The sequence below is a fragment of the Artibeus jamaicensis genome, unplaced genomic scaffold (genome assembly GCF_021234435.1).
Source record: "Artibeus jamaicensis isolate MK-2021 breed Jamaican fruit bat unplaced genomic scaffold, CSHL_Jam_final scaffold_916, whole genome shotgun sequence".
Classification (NCBI taxonomy): Eukaryota; Metazoa; Chordata; class Mammalia; order Chiroptera; family Phyllostomidae; genus Artibeus; species Artibeus jamaicensis.
Window position 1 is genome coordinate 60,073,839 of NW_026522059.1, and position 18,647 is coordinate 60,092,485.

Here is an 18,647-nt window from a genome sequence, read left to right on the forward strand (position 1 = left end):
CTCTTGAAATATATACACATATAAAAAATAATGCTGTCAAATCAGCATCCATTGATAGCAAAATATTGTGATTCCATTTATCTAAACCTGACTGCTCAGTTCATACTTTGACATTAACCTCTAGACTTTTCAGCCTTGGATTTCTAGCTGAAATTCATAAATCTGAAAATTACTTGAGTGTCATATTCCAATTTTTCAGAGAATTAACCAAAGATATCACAATTTGAGGAGCATTTATTCATAGCTGAATAGCTGGGTTTTGACCCTCTCCCATCTTCCTCTCCCGAGCTGTGCAATAGCCTTAAAAATTAGAGCTTCACGTGTGTTGATGTGCAGTCCTGCAATCATTGAAGAGGGAACATGAAATGTGGAGTTCCTCAACAAGTCCATTTCTGAGAACACTGTTACTTTGACCTGCCTTCCAAGTCCTTGGAAATGTTCATAAACTAGGTACTGTCATTATTGGATCTAACCAAGGGCTTGCTTCATGGGAAAACCCTATCCACAAGGTATTTGTCATAATAAAACAGTGGCCATTATCTAACATCATGTCTGTATGGAGTAGTAGGTTCAAAAATGATCTACCCAAAAACTTAAAAGGAAGACCTAGAAAAAATATAGAGATAGCCTTAAAAGTTCTGACATATCATTGGGAAGCTAGAGGAACATAGACATGGGAAGGGTATGTGCCCACCCAGGAAAGAACTGACAGGGTTCGGATCTCTTACCTCTGGCTGACCTCAATGTCTAAGCAAGCAGAAAGTAAAAGCTTAGAAAGAGTTGTAAATGGCTTGGCAAAACACACACACATGGAGCCCTTCAGCAAAGGCTGCAGGATTTATTGATTTGAAATGTAAGGAAATCTTTGACCAGTCATTAACTGACCATTAAATTAACTGAGCAGTACCTTTCAGAGCCACAAAAGAAATATACTTTATAGAATTAATCCAGGGAGGTCACTAATAAAAATACAAAATATAATAAAATTGCACAATAAAAGTACAAATAAAAACAAACCCTGAAAAGGAGAAAGACATGATTTCTAGAGTTGCCACACTATATTTTCTAAAGTGTCTAGTTTCTACAAAAAAATATGAGAGGGAGAAACACAGGAATGCACAATCTACAGACTGTGGGGCATGGGGAGCAAGCAGCAGAAGCTAACCTTTGGAAGACATAGACGATGGACTTACTGGACCAAGAATTTAAATCATCTATTAAAAATATGTTCAAAGAACTAAAGGGATCTATGCCTAAATAAATAAAAGAAAATACAATAACAGCTTACCAAATCAAGAAAATTGATACAAAGACAGAAAATTTAAAAGACAGCCAAATAGAAATTCTGAAGTTGTACAGGAGAGTAACTGAAATGAAATTTTCTTAGAGTGTTTCAACATCCCACTTAACAACATCCCACTTAACAGTGTGCACGGAGGCCAGAAAGCAGTGAGACAATAAGTTAAAGTACCAAAGAAAATGTTTATCCATGATGAACAGTATATTGAGCAAAATTACTATTAAAAATTTAATGGATGAAGTTGTCAAAATCAATACACTTCCAGATAAAAACCGAGAGAATTTGCTACTTGTAGAACTATCCTACAGGAAACACTAAATAGAGTCTTTCATGCAGAAATGAAAGGATACCAGATATTAACTTAAATACTTAAGAAAAACAAAGCACACCAGGAAAGATTATTAAATATAAAAGAGTACACTTGTATTTTTCACAACTGTCTTCTCTACCAACTAAGAAATAACTACACAAATCAAAAATTATAAAATGATACTGATCGACTTAAAATGTATACATGTTCAACCTGCATAGCACTATTAATAAGATGAAATGGGTATGTCCGTGTTTCTACAATTCAACTCACTAATCTCATAAAAAATGTAGAATAAAAAATAAATAAAAAATAAAAACTTCCACACTCATTTTAATCACTCCATTAATGCCCATGAGATTCTAGTCTAAATCTAATTTCAGTCATTTTAATTTCTCATTAAGCCAAACGATGTTCTATCTTATACCACAGTTAAATAGATCCTTAGTGAAAATTCACCATTTACATATTTAATATGAATTTGATATTATTCTTCATTGTAACTACTAAATCAGGGTACTTATTACTGGATAGGCTACTATTGAGACATTCTGTGTTTGATCGCAAACAAATCTGTTAAAAAATATTACCTATTAAAACATTCATATGCCTGCTAAACTTTTTTGGCAAAAAAAATTTTACATGTTAAAAAAGTTAACTATTTTTACTTGAGTATGATACACAGGTACAGTTTAGAGGGCCTAGACACAATAACAAATAGTTCAAAATTAAAATATGCTCCTAGTGCTAAAAGGTTTACAATGTAATGATATGGGATTGAGAGAGAGAATACTTAAAATGTTATAAATAAAGGGACCATCTTTTATTTATAACATCAAATATTAACAGCTTAAAAATTAAACAATTCTAAAAAAAGGATTTAAAAGAGCTGAAAGCAAAATGCCAAATAATTTGGGATTTTGCAATTTCTTATTGATATTTTAGGTAATCAGCTTGTTATCTTTGAAATGGGAAAAATATATGAACTTCTCTACTTTATTGTTCATAGAGAAGTTATTTTTCAGGCTTATTAAGGTAGCATCTATGAAGATGCTGAATCTAATATATCTGCTTATTGATAAAATTTTTTGTAAAGAATAATTTTATAGTATATACATTTTTGGATAAATTAAAATATTCTTAAGATAGTTGATATTTTTAAAAAATGGATCCCAAACATTGAGAGGAATGTTCAGCTTCAGGATATGAGAAGGTCTCTCTACCCCCTACCAGAATCTCTTCCAGACTAAATGTAGGTACAATTTGACCAGTTCCGCAGCTCCTTTGAGTTTCCCTTCCTTCGTTCCTTCCTTCCCTCTTTTTTCTCTTTCTTTCTTTCTCTCTCTCTTTCATTCTCTCTCTCTTTCTTTCTTTCTTCTTTTATGCATTACCAAATTAGTAATATGCTTTCTTCATTACATAGGTGAAGATCAAAATGAGATAGGAACTCTGTAAGGTTTTAAAGAATTTAAATAATGTTTATACAAAATTAAGTTCACAGATGTGATATTATGTGAAACACAGGCTTTATTCTTATTATTTATTCTTATATTATTTTCCATACAAACAACTGCAAAACTACTTTCCCTATATTTTATAGGGTTCTTATAACACATTAAAAATAAAATGTGATTACAAAAATATTACCAGTACAAAACTGAAATGTCTTGTAGACAGACTATATCTGACCTATAGGTAGTAAGAGATAATTAGACTGCAATTCATCTTAAAATGGCTTTACTATAATATACCTGTAATGTATATATCATAAATATTGAGTTTCCTGCTTTCTTTGTTCTTGTTTACCTCCTGCTTCCTAATGTAGTAAAATTATAGTAGGTATAGATGGTTTTAATTTTTCTCAAATGTTTTTAAAAACTGTAGTTTGAGAGGAAATAGCCAAACATAATTACATAAAATATGGATGGAAACTTTTGTTATTTTAGAGAGCATGGGTCAAGCATCTAGAAAAGCCAAAGAAAAGAAACCCAATGCCAAACAAATTATTTTTCTTTAGCCTCATCTTCTTCCTTTTCTTACAAACCTCTATGTCTTGTGACCTTATTGAAGATTCAGAATAATTACTTAAATATTTACTGGAACAAACATGGCTGATTTGATTAATGTAAGAGAAACACTAGCTGCAAGCAAATAGTAGCATTTGCTTGCATATTATAAAAACTTTTTTTTGGTCATTGAAGAAAAACATTTTAAATGAATCAAAATACAACAATACCTAGGAATAAAGGTAATCATGTAGGTTTAGAATGAGAAATTTATGGTACCTTAATCATAACCCAATCTCAAAATAACTAACTACTATTTTTAAGTATGGGAAGAAATATGTTTGACCTCCAAGCCTGATATGGAAACATTTTGATTTAAATAAGAATCTTTCTATTTGCTGACCAAAATAGGTTTCTATAATGTTAGTTTTTAATTAAATGGCCTGCAGAACAGATCTGTACTGTCACTGCTCTTACACTAATAACCCTTTTAAAGTTGACATGCCTATGCTTTGAAAGTACGTGCAAGGAGAGACATTTTTAAGATTTGAGGGTCTGCACTAGTTGTGTCTGTTCTTTCTTTCCTAACAGAATATATTACTTGATATTTTACTCTATAATGTCCCTGTAAAAAACTGTCCAGGGCACAAAGTTTGCGTTTAGTTCTCTCTTCTGTCTGCGATGGGTCCCCTGTCTCCTTAGGAGAAACAGCAGCAACCACCCAGTGACTACACGGATATAACACAAAGAGCCTGTGCACTAGGCTCAGATGAACCAAATTCTCAGCATCTGTCTGCTTCATTCTTTTCATTTTGGTAAATTGCATACATGTTATAGTCTCAGTTTCTACAGCTACTAAATTATACAACTTGTAAAATTATTTTTAAAAGATTTTATTTATTTATCTTTAGAGGGGAAGGGAAGCAGAGAGGAAGAGAAATATCAATGTATGGTTGTCTCTTGTAGGTCCCCTGCCTGGAACTGGCCTGCAATTCAGGCGTGTGCCCTGACTGGGAATCAAACCTGGATCGTCTGGTTCCCAGGCCTGCACACAATCCACTGAGCTACACCAGACAGGGCCTTGTAAAATTATTAAAAGGATTAAGTGAGGCACTCTATATATTTGGGACATAGGAAATGATCATTAAATGTCAGTGATAACAAATAGTCTTAGGTTGCTCTTGTTACCTTTCATCTTTTCATGGTTCCCTGTTACTCAGAGAAGTTAGTGATCAGGAATATTTGTTAGTCCTCAGAATTTTCATGAATTTACCACATACCAAAAGCAATCTTTTATTCTGCTTTAATTAACAAATAGGAAAGAGTAAAAAATGATTCTCAGGGTAATCCAAATGAAATTTAATTGGTTCTTTCTGGAGATAATTACCCCACTTTACTAGGAAATATAAATACAATATAAACATCTTTGGTTATGGTTTGCTTAGTGTGTGCCAAGGAGAATGCCTAAGGCTATAAGTACATTGTTTCTTCAACTCTAAAAACAGCTCTGAAAAGTGGGTATCATTGTCCTGTTTACAATGAAGAAAATGGGGACTCAGAGAAGCTAAGTAATTGTACCAAGTCACCCAACTGGTAAGCAGTACACCTATTATTTAGCCATAAATTCTTAACATCAGTAAACACTGAATAAAATTGTTAAAATGATCATAATGGTAGTGTGCATAGATCAACATTTGGGGACAGTGGGGGATTTGTATTACAGACTTATAGACCTCCATCTCCCAAACTGTTGTCCAAGTTACAAGGTATGCAGGGCTATTTATAGCTTGGGAATCAATAACATTTTAATGTATTTTAATACTAATATATTCATTTTAATAATACAACATATTCATCATTTCATAGTACTGCTTAGGACTAGGCTAAGTAAAAGTGAATATAACTTAAAAATGAAAGTAGATGATCAGCAAATATGAAGTTTTAAAGGTAGTACAAAAATTTCTAATATTAAGAATTACTTCTCTAATCTAATCTACTATATAGCAATGAGGTAGACTTAAGCAGAAAGGCTTAGTAGCAAATTTGCTTTCAAATTATTATTTCTCTTTTTGTATAGTAAAAGAAACACTATTGAAGGTTGCAGTAATGACAGTATTCCTCCCCTTTCATCTCACAAAAACTTTGTCTCCTGTTTTCACCTGCTTCACCTGCTTTAAGAAATCTTAATCTGAATTTACAGCCTCTCAGCCATGTAATCTTCTATATATTGTTCAAAGAAAAAAGCTCACTTCATCAATCTAGAATTTCACCTATTTAAATGAAATTAATATTTCACCATCTCTCTTTTCATAGCTCTCAGAAAACACTACAATTTTATCATTTGCTGCCCTTTGTTAAAGTTACATACTATCAGGTATCTTTGGAAAACCATGGGTTCATCATTGAAAACCTTTCCAAAGCCAAAATTATTTTTCCAATATTTTAATATGTAGACCTAGTACAGTGCCTGACAAACAGCAATTTCTTTTTTTCTATTTTTTACTGTTGATCGAGTAAAACTGTCTCCATTTTCCCACCCCCACTTTCCCCTGCCCCACCCACCCCTACCTCCTGCCCTCAATTCTACCCACTTTGGCTTTGTCCATTGGGTCCTTTATACATGTTCCTTGATAACCCTTCCACTTCCTTCCCCTGTTAACCCCCTTCTCTCTCACCTCTGATTACTGTCAGTTTGTTCTTTATTTCAAAGTCTTTGGTTATATTTTGCTTGTTTGTTTTCCTATTAGGTTCCACTCATAGGTGCAATCGTATGATATTTGTCTTTTACCTCCTGGCTTATTAAATTTAGCCTAATGATCTCCAATTCCATCCATTCTGTCATGAAGGAGAAGCGCTCCTTCTTTCTTTCTGCTGCCTAGTATTCCATTGTGAAAATGTACCATAGTTTTTCATCCATTCATTTACCTATGGGCACTTAGATTGCTTCCAACACTTGGCTATTGTGAATTGTGTATTCATAACAATAAACATTGGGGTGCATAAGTTCTTTTTAATTGCTTTTTTCAGGATTATTAGGGTATAATCCCAGCAGTGGAATTGCCAGATCAAAAGGCAAGTTTCTTATGGGAAGAAAGAGAGTGGGAGATTCCAGCTCATAATGTCCCTGACACTCAGGCTTGTCTCCTGGATGGAATGAAACTGATATTTCAAAATAGCGAACAAGTGGAGGAGATATAAGAGGTAAATTAACAAGTGATTCAATGTCAGGGCCAAGCAGGTTTGTCTCTATGGATGAATTTGAAAGATGGGAAAACATAAAGCAATGGAATAAAAAGTGGAGAAAGCAGAGCAGAAAAAGATGTCTAGAAGAAGAGGTAGCCAAAGGGACCTGATCTGGGAATACGATCCCAAATGTGGTTTTTTTTGGAAGCTTGTCTCTTCACATTGTATTGTTGATGGAATTGTTAAGTGCTCCAACAATCTTACATCATACATGTTTCCTGAAGTAAATTTGTCTGGCATATTCAATTTCACCAATGTGTACACAGCAGAAGAGGCAATCATTCTTGATAATTTATGGCCTGGACAGAAGTGTTTTGAGCACCAGTAAACACCTTTGATTATATGCTAAAGACTATGTCATTTACCCCAATGATAAGATGTGAGAAAGATGCAACAAAAGATATGTGTCTTTCCAATTATTGCTGTGCAGACTTCCTGTGGGTCTATTCCTGACAGAGAAAATTAACAAGGGATTAGTCAAGTGGAATCACACTGTAGACTGTATATCCAGGAATTGAGAGCTACAGTCCTGGTAGTTAGTAAAAGTCAGTCTCTGGTTGATTTGGCCTCAGCATTGTGTAAATAAAATAATCATAAAATTTTCTCAATGTTAGAAAGATTTTGTTTTTATTTATTAAATATCTGTAGTATACTGAAGCTAACAGTAACAGAAAATCAAGGCCATACTGCAATGAGAAGCCTCCTGTATTTTTCTAGTTCCATTAAGAAAAATAGCATTCTAATAGTGTTATTACAGTATGTGGGTTAGAGTGGACAAGACTTTGCTGAATAGAGCAAACTCTGAGAACTGCACTCATCGGCAATATTTTTCTTTCTCCTAGGACCTTAATGTTAATATAAATCAAAGTTGTCTTTTCCTAAGTGCCACTACATGTCAATGAAACAACACAGGAAGCCAACAGAGAAGTACAATGCTGACTTGGACATGGATTTTTAAGCATAGTCTGAAGCTTGATGATGGTGGAATATAGTTCACTCAACTTATAAAGAACATGTTTGACTGCTTTGTTCATTTTTCTAAATAGTGCAATTTAGATACAAGAACTTGATTATAATGCTGTGTTCCACTGAAAAAGTCTTCAGCCACTTTTGCAGTTTTACTGGTTAGACTTCAATCTTTTTGGCTGTATTAACCTTTAAATATTGGCCGCACAGACTTATTCTCCAAATATGTCCATAATGAACATTTTCCAAAGACCTAATCCCTTGCATTTATTTGTATAACATCTTCCAGTTCTCAACATACTTTCAAAATATTCATTGTTTAATGTTGTCTTCACAATAATCTGTGTTACAAACAGAGGATTTATGGTAATCCCCGTCTGTTAGTGAGAAAACAGGTTCCATGAGGTCAAGTAGCTGGCTGTTGTCAAAGGTGGGTTTTGAACCAAAACAATTTTACTTCATGTTCATTGTTAAAACCCTCTGTCTTCTATGTACATTTAGGCATACAAAACTATAAAAGCACATTTAATTAATCTAGCATTTTGGAACTTTTCACCATGATTAATATAACAAAATCGATATATTTGGGATCCTCTTGGTTTAAGAAGTGTGAACACTTCCTTATATCTGACAAGGTATTTGGACATAGGTTTTCCACCAAAATTATGTTTTAGGTAACTACCTAGTGTTGGTGATCTACGTTACAACATGGTATGATGAGTGACATAAATTCAGGTAACATTGTAGACTTGTACTCACAATTTCTCATTGGTAGCTTTTTTAAAAACTCTATTTAATGCAAGCATCTCACTTTGATACTACTTACTTAGCATAGTGAGAATTGGAGGTTAAATATTGTCCCTCAAAGTTTTGTGTCAACTCAGAACCTCAGAAACTGATCTTATTGTAATTAATGTATTTACAAATATGATTAGTTAAACATCTTCAAATAAAATCATGCTGGACTCAGGAGAAACCATAAACAACTGGTGACCTGTGAGAGGAGGAAGACACATAGGGGTGGAAGCCATATTAAGACTGATGCATAGGTTACAGTGGCAGAACCACAAAACAAGGAGCACGAAGATACCAGCATCCAGAAACTGGAAAGAGTATTTGGAGGAAGCAGAGCCCTGCTAACACTTTGACTTTGGACTTGTAGCCTCCATGCTTATGAGAGAACGAGAGGATAAATTCATATTGTTTTAAGTCACTAACTTTGTGGTAACTTGTTATGGCAGCCCCAGCAAACTAATACAGTGGGAAAAAACTTTCTGCACAAGATAACTTTGGTTCCTGGATCCTGGTTTTATGTATGGAGTTCAGGTCCAGCCTACTATGAGACATGGGATTCTACTTTTGTCCTCATCTGAGTATTAAGAGTTCAAAGACAGATATGTCTGGTCATTTATTACTCACAGATTGCTTTAGCTTGAACTCAGTCTCAAATTTTAGTTTTATATTTCCCCTTATTTGTGTCATCTGTCAGTTTCATTTCTTTATTTTGAGGTCAGTGGTATATTTCTCTTTTTCATTGTCATATTCTATTTAGGATTTCTATGTGTAAGTATGCTGAATTGTGAGGTATAGACAAACCTTCCACCAAACTTTCCTTCCCTGTATCCACTAATCATGTATCCTGGCTGGACAACTCTAAATTTAAAAAAAAAATTCCACCTTAGTCAAGGGGCTAGACATAATGCAGTTAATACATGAATATTATAATTTTCTCTTGGGTGAAAATAAAAGAAGGCTTTCTTAAAACCCTTTCTTTTTGGTGATGCAAAGTTACTTTCCTTTGTAATAAAGTTTCTAAAGTTCCACAACATCTGAAAACAAAACTGAAGCATATTTGCAAGGGTACAACTCATAGTCTCTTAAAACATGCCCATACTTTCCACAGGACAGTACCATATGTGTTCATGGGACTGTGACAGTCTTAACATTTATGCAATGTGTGTCTTTACTAACCACTCTCTACCTGCTTTCAGAACACAAGGGTCATCTGTTTTACTTTTTTACTAAAACAAGGGATATTTTTGTATTTTCATATTTCATTACTTTTCTTTCCCAAGTCTCTTGTCTACAGGAAGCTAATGCAGAAGTCTTTGAATCAAATAGTATAGAGCAACTACATTAGAGAAAGGACTTGTTTTCATTTATTTTATGTGTACATACCTAAAGAGTTATGCAACAGCCATACATGTATAAATTCAATGAATGGATGTTGAATGTAAACAAAAAATAGACTTCAGTTAAAAACCAGAATTTATGGTTAAATGAATTACATAATCTATATAACAGTTAATATCCACGAATAATCTACTCATGGCTCTAGCCACAAAATTCCAGCTCTGAGATTTCTTGGGGGCAACAGAATTTAGTTTGACATCATTTTTTACTTAATGTGTTATACTTGAACTTCTCTGACATTTGGAATAGTGCAATATGGAGTTTATTAATGCTGGTAAATTTAGGATATGACCTGTATTAAACTATATGTATTAGAGTTAAAAATGCCAAGTCAAAAATTATATTATATGTTCACATTCATTTAACTTCTGCAAGGGTTTCAGTAAAGTATAAATAAATTTATAATATTCCTTCCAAGGAGGACATACAGAGGATCCAGAGACACATGAAAAGATGCTCAATATCACTAGCTATCAGAGAGATGCAAATTAAAACCACAATGAGATACTACTTTACACCATTCAGAATGGCCATCACAAACAAATCAACAAACAACAAGTGTTGGAGAGGTTGTGGGGAAAAGGGGACCCTAGTTCACTGTTGGTGGGATTGCAGACTGGTACAACCATTATGGAAAACAGTATGGAATTTTCTCAGAAAACTAAAAATGTACGTGCCTTTTGAAATTCCACTGCTGGGATTATATCCTAAGAACCCTAAAACACCAATCCAAAAGAACCGATGCATCCCAATATTCAAAGCAGCACAATTTACAATGGTCAAGAGGTGGAAGCAACCTAGGTGCCCATCAGTAAATGAATGGATCAAAAAATTATGGTGCATATACACAATGGAATTGCAGCAAAAAGAAAGAAGGAGCTCCTACCTTTTGCAACAGCTTGGTTGGAACTGGAAAGCATTATGCTGAGTGAAGTAAGCCAGGCATTGAAAAACAAATACCATATGATTTCACCTTCAACAGGAAGCTAAACAACAAAACAAACAAGCGAGCAAAATAAAAACAATGACACTGAAATAGAGAACAGGGGGAGAGTGAGCAGAGAGGAGAGGGGAGGAAATTTCAGGGGAAAAGGGGAAGGATTTACAGGAACTAGTATAAAGGACACATGGACAACAACTAAGGGGGGTGGAAATGGGAGGGAGGTGGGGAGCACAGGTGCGGGTGGGCTGGGATGGAAGTAAAAAACAGAATACTGTACTTGAAAAATTATTTTTAAAAATAATGTAAAAAATCATAGATAGTAGAACCAGTGTTAATAATTTTGAATGGAACATATTCCAAAGTTTAATTTCCTAAGATAACATATGTGTTGATATTTTACAAACTTTAATACATTAAGTGGGAACTTCCAGTTTCAGCTCTGACACATAAAAAACCTTGACATCACAACTACCATCCTTACAGTAAGATGAGACAGGTTAAATGTAGACTAGTAAATTTCCTTAGACCAATCAGATAACTGAGGTTTAAGGCATATTGCCACCTTCAAATTTAAAGAGACATTTAAGTTCTCAGAGTCACAGTTGAGCTCTACATACCAGGAGCAGAATCCACTGGAGTCATAACTGATAAAAGCATTTAAATTTTGGCAAATTGACAAATTGGTGGAGTGTAGATTAGCATGAAAGTGAGAAACTCATGGAGGCTGGGATCTAATAGAATGCTTACAATTTGTGGGGTTTAGCTACACTAACTCCATTCGTTTCTAACAGTTAATATCCAAGAATAATCTATTCATGGCTCTAGCCAGGACAAAAATTAATTATTATGAAATGCAACTAGTGCATTCTCCATAAAAAGCCAACTGTCCAAAAACACAAAATTCTTCACCAAAGTCTTATCTTACCTTGCAGAAGGAATCAGCTATCATTCCAATCATACTTGCCTTTCTATCTCAGGGAAGAGACATAGAAATACTCTAACACTGAACATACATTAGGGAATGTCAATGTCTGGACACACAAAGCCACTAAAGGCTAAAGTTTAATTTTAAGATTACAGATCCCCCCTTTATTTATCTTACCATTACCCCAATAGGACTCCAGTGCAAAGAGGGTGGATTTATAACCCAGAGAGCTTCAGGGAATAGACTCTGCATTAGTAAGAGCTTAGTTCCTTACTGCTCTTATAGTACACTATAAGAGCTAATACTATATGGAGAAACCCATATAGTGTATGAGTTTCCACTTCTGGACTTGTCTAGGCAGTAAAAGTCCATATAGAGACATTTATAGCAACACTGCTCCTGTGGGTTGCTTTGGCATCAACTCATACATTCCTCTAGTTTTGAAGTTTCTCCTCCTTTCTGAAACCTGCCAGTTTTTTCTCTTTGTTTTGAGACCGGTGGCATAATTATATTTTTGTCACATTCTTGAAAAGTCAAACTTAAAGGAGACAAAAACAAGAACGCTATAAGAAACTAAAACCTATAATCTAAAGTAGTCTGTAAATACAACCCAACTCATGGCCATGTTAACATGAAAAAAAAAACAACGAATAATAAAAGAGATCAGGACAACCAAAAGATATAACATGTGCTAAATAATTTTCCAAAATTAATCAGAAAAAAAACATTGATTCAGAAAACTAAGAGGACACCAAACAGTAGAAGTAACAAAATGACAACAATTGGCACAATATTTAGGTATCAGAAAACCAAAGACAAAGAGAAAAATTTTAAGAATCTAAGGTGAATAAAGGAATCTTATCTACAGATAAACAAGAATAAGAATTAGAGCAGACATCTCATCAGTGTACATATGAGCAGAAATAGAGAGGATTGACATAGTTAATGTTAAAAAAGACCTAGATTTTTATGTCTAGTCAAATCCTCTATGAAAGTAAGGGAGAAAAAAAAGACTTTTCACAGAAAAAATGGGAGTTTCAATGGCAACAGACCTGTCTTGCAAGAAATGTAAAAAGAAGTTCTTTGGGGAGGAAAAAAAAGGTCAAATACCTAGATCTACATAGAGAAAGAAGAAAATTTTGTAGAAGAAACAAATTAAGTAAAAACAAAATGCTATTTTTTCCTCCTAATAAACCTAAAAGATAATGTATGGTTAAGTGACATAAGTAAAAGCAATATCATAAAGGATGGAAAGGAGTCATTGGAAAACTCTATAATAAGATTCCTATACTCTACATGATATTGTGTAGCATTATATGAAGGTAGACTTATAATTCTTTAAAATGTATACTGAGGAGAGGCTTAGGAACCATTGGGATAACTTTAAGCACTCCAACATCCAAATCATAGGACTTCCAGAGGGAGCAAGAAATTGAAAACTTGTTTGAACAAATAATGAAGAAAAAGTTCCCCAACCTGGCAAAGGAAATATACTTCCGGGAAGTCCAGAAATCTCATTAGAGTCATAAGAAATTGAACCCAAGGAGAAACACACCAAGGCACATCATAATTAAGTTACCCAAGATTAAGTATAAGGTGAGAATCTTAAAAGCAGCAAGAAAAAAGGAGAAATTTACCTACAAGGAGTTACAATAAGACTCTCAGGTGATTTCTCCAAAGAAATCTTGCAGGCAAGAAGGTACTGGAAAGAATTATTCAAAGTCATGAAAAGCAAGGACCTACATTCAGCAAAGCTATACTTTAGAATGGAAGGGCAGATAAAATACTTCCCAGATAAGGTCAAGTTAAAGGAGTTCATCATCACCAAGCCCTTATTACATAAAATTTTAAAGGGACTTATGTGAGAAAAAGAAGAAAATTAAAAATATGGAGAGCAAAATGACAACAAACTCACAACTATCAAGAATTGAATCTAAAAACAAAACAAAACCAAAAATGAAATAAACAATTAGATTGTGACCAGATTACAGAAATGAAAATCATATGGAGAGTGATCAGCAGAGTGGGGAGAGGGAAAAATAAGGGAAAGGTACAGGGAATAGAAAGCATAAATAGTAGGTAGAAAATAGGGAGAGATTAATAGGGAGAGGAGAGTAAAATACAGAAAAATGCAAGGAAAAGGGAAACCAAAAACCAACAAAAAAGAAGTAGTTATAAATATAATAGATATTAATCCAACTATATTAATAAAACTATGACACATTTCAACAATGGAATATTATGCAGCAGAGATATAGAAGGAGCTCCTACCATTTGTGACACTATGGATGAAACTGGAGAGCATTGTGCTAAGATAAATACACCAGGCAACGAGAGACAAATAATACATGATCTCACCTATAGGTGGAACCTAATCAACAAAACAAACAAGCATACAAAATATAACTAGAGACATTGAAATAAAGAACAAACTGACAGTAACCACAGGGGAGATGGGAGGGAATAGTGGGGAGGGGGTGGATTAGAAAGGAACATGTATAAAAGACACATGGACAAAGCCAAAAGGTGGAAGAATCCAGGATGGAAGGTGGGGATGCATGAGGTGGGGGGAAGTGGTGGAGAGAAAATGGAGACAATTGTATTTGAACAACAATAAAAATGCCATTAAAAATAAAGATAGTTACTTTAAAGGTTAGTTATGTAATACATATATATATGACGATTTAAAATATTAAAAGATGAGAGTAGATTAAGAGGATCTATAAAAAGAATAGAAACTAAACAAAAACCAAGACACAACATGTGGAAAAATCTACTTTAAATATAAAGACTGATAGGTTAAAAGTAAAGTGATGGGTAAAGGTCATCTACCATTAAAGACATGAAAGTTGGAGTAGCTATTCAAAGTAGCTATCAAAGAAAATTATCAGGGATAAAGTAAATGTTTAAGAAAGGGGTCAATATCCCAGAAGACAAAATTTCTAAATGTGTGTGCACCTAACAACTGAGTGTCAAACATGATGTAAAAACTGAAAGGAGAGACAAATTCACTATACAAGGTGATGCTTCAACTCCTTCTTTCAGTGATAAGAGATCATGTAAGCAGATTATCAGTAAATATATAGTTGACTTCATGGTGCTATTAACTTGATCTAATTGACCTTTATAAAGTACTTCATTTGGCAATAGGAGAATATATATATTAAAAGTAAGAAATAATGGGAATTTAAGGGGAGAAAGGGGAGGGATTTAGAGGAACAAGTATAAAAATAACTAAGGGGGTGGAAATGGAAGAAAGGAGGGAGAATAGGGCAGGGTGGGCTAGGATGGGAGAAATAGACAGAAAACTGTACTCGAAAAATAATTAAATAAAAATATTTTTTAAAAGGTAAAAACGTGGGCCTGTGAACCAGACAATCGCGGTTCGATTCCCAGTCAGGGCACATGCCTGGGTTGCAGACCAGTTCCCTGCAGGCCAGTTCCCAGCAAGGGATGCACGAAAGGCAACCATACATTGATGTTTCTCTCCATCTCTCCTTCCCTTCCCCTCTAAAGATAAATAAATAAAATATTTTTAAAAAGGTAAAAAATAAAAGTAATAAATAAAATTACCAAGGTACAATGACCAAGATAGACCATATTATGACTATAAAACAATTTGAAAAAAATTAAAAGTATACAAGTCATGTAAAGTATGTTCTCAGACCACAATGAAAACTACAAATCAGTAAAACTAAAATAGCTGGGAAGTTACTAAATATTCAGAGGTCCAACATACTTCTAAGCAACTCATAAATCATAGAAGTCTCAAGAAAAGTTAGATATTATTTTTGAACTAAATCAAAATGAAAACAAAACATTAAAATTTGTGGAATACTACAAAAGCAGTTGCTAATTGAAAATTTATAGCATTGAATATATACATTATAAAATTTAAATGATCTAAAATCCAAACATAAGTTTCCACTTTAAGAAATTAGGGAAAAAAAGAGTATTATAAGCCTAAAGCAAACAGAAACAAATAAATAAACAAACAAATAAATAAATAAAGCAGAATTCAACAAAATTTAAAACAGAAAAAATAAAAAAATAAAAGCTGGTTCTTTCAAAAGATAAATAAAATTGATGGCTCTCTCTCTAACTAGACTAACCAACAAGAAAAAAGAGAAAAAACACAATTTACCAGTATCAGAAATGAGGGAGGGGCTGTAACTACTAATCCCATGCACATCAAAGGGATAATAAAATGTTGAGCAATTGTGTTCAGTGGATTAAATTTTAGTCATAGACTTTCAATGTGTACCTTAGGTGTTCACTCAAACAAATTCAGGCATTGACATGGAGTGTGGAAGTGTTTTACCAAGTCAGTTAAAATGGGTGACAAAGAACTCCCAGAAGAAATACATCCTAAAAGAAGCTAGAATCATGGTTAAAGCCAATCATGAAGTTACATTTGTAAGAAAGAAAAAAAAAATAGTGTCCTGAGTACAGTTTAGGTCCTGTTCAATATATCTGTCTTTAACACAAGTCTTTTTTCTAGGGATTAATAAAAGGGAGTGAGGAAGAGGAATGCATGGAAGAAGAAAGTAGGGAGAAGGAAGACTGCTGATAACAGATCGGAGAAAAGAAAAGGAGAAATATATAAGTAAAATTCTTATAGATTTATTTTATGGTTGGTACATAAACAAAATGCTCTAAGAATGTGCAAAAGGGAACATAAGGCAACGAAATAATTATCTTTAAGACAACCATGTGGTTTTGAAACCACAAAGCAAAGAATGTCTGTGGGGAGAAAGAAACTTATAGCTCACTTTCACAATATGGATGTTAATATGAATTAATGTATCACTTTAACCGAAATATTCTTTTTTTACCTCCCACTCTCTTCTCAACCACTGAAACCACTATGTATTGTTGCCAACAGCAGCCTCCATCTTGCCAAATCCAATATTTTAGTCTGTTTTCATGTTATTCTGTTCTGCAGAAGTAATTGAGAAAATTAAACATATCTTTCTTCTTTCAAAACCCTTCTTTGTATGTCTTTCTGGATATTATATTTTACTTTTATTTTATTCATTCTATCTCCAGCTATGTCTTATCCAAATTCATTTGATAATTTTCAGTTTCTCCTACTTGTTCCTTTACCTTTGGACTAATACATCCAACTAGGTATTCAACATATTTCTACTTGGATGTGTAAGAAGAATTTCAAATTTAGCTTGTCTGAAACAAAATTATTTCCTCTCCTCACCATTGGCTTAGTGACTTAGGCCAAAATCCCTAAAATACCTATGTTGTTTTTCCCCCTTGTGGTCCATATCAGTTACAAATCCTCACAACTTCACTTTGAAAATTGATCCAGAATGCACCAGTTTTTAACACTTCTATTAGTCCATTCTTGCCCAAGATACATTATCTCTCCCTTGGGAAGTCAGTAATCTTCCTACTGGTCTCTCTGCTTACACTCTTGGTGACCAACTATATATTCTTCAAGAGCAGTAAGATGCTCTTTCAGAACACAATGAAAAGTATATATCTTTTTTATTTAAAATGTTTCAATGTGGTTTTAGTAATACATATAAGGAACTTGGTGAATATAAATCATTATGGCTTACCACAAAAGCAACTTATAAGAATAACTGATAGTTGAGCATAAATGCCAAGGAAAGGAAAACTGAAGTATAATTAACAAAAGCTGAAGGTTCAGTGTGAAATCTGAGCATTAAAAACTGTAAGGTGATAAGACATATGGGCATGAACAGGGGCAACAAATAGCTATGGTAGATATGGTAATATTAACCAAATTATATCTATAATCACTTTCAATATCAATTGTGTAAATGTACCAATTGATAATCAGAGATCATCATAGTGGGTCAAATCAGTAACCAAATATATATGTGTATATAAGTACATATATTAATTCTACTATATATGTATTCTATAAAAAAACCTGCTTTAAAGTTACATATAGATGAAAAGTAATGTACAAAGAATTTACCACATTAACACTAAACAAAAGAAAGCAGGAGTAGCTATAGTAATTTCAGCCATTAAGACACAAAGAAAGGAAAGTTAAAAGTAAAAAATAAGAACATTAAGCCCTAACTGGTATAGCTCAGTGGATTGAGCTCTGGTCTGTTAACCAAAGGGTCGCAGTTCAATTCCCAGTCAGGGCACATGTCTGGGCTGCAGCCCTGGTCCCCAGCAGGGGACACTAGAGAGGCAATCACACATTGATGTTTCTCTCTCCCCTTCCCCTCTCTCTTTCCCTTCCCTTCCCCTCTAAAAAGAAATAAATAAAATCCTTTTTTAAAAAGAGTATTAAATAATGATAAAGGGATCAATTCTCCAAGAAGATGTAATAGTCTTGAATGTGTCAAATACATTTACATTATTAGGTAAAAATTAATTGCAAATTGCAAAGAAAAATAGATAAGTCCACTCTCAAAGTTGGAGACTTCCACAAAGAAGAGAGCAAAACAGTACCAAAGATATGGAAATAAAAAGCAAATTAACAGTGACCAGAGGAGAGGGGGAAGGAGGTTATCAGAGAAATGAAGGGGAAGAAGGGTCAAGTCAAGGAATGTGTTATAAAGGACCCATGGACAAAGACAACAACAGGGGGAGGATTGAATGTGGGAGGGTGGTAGGTAAGGCAGAGAAAAGTAATGGACAAAAATGGGGACATCTGTAATTGAACAACAATTTTTTTAATTAACAAAAAATTTTAAAAAAGAAAAGGACAGATTCAAGCAAGCAAAACATCAGTAAAGACATAGCTGGCCTCAAAAACACAA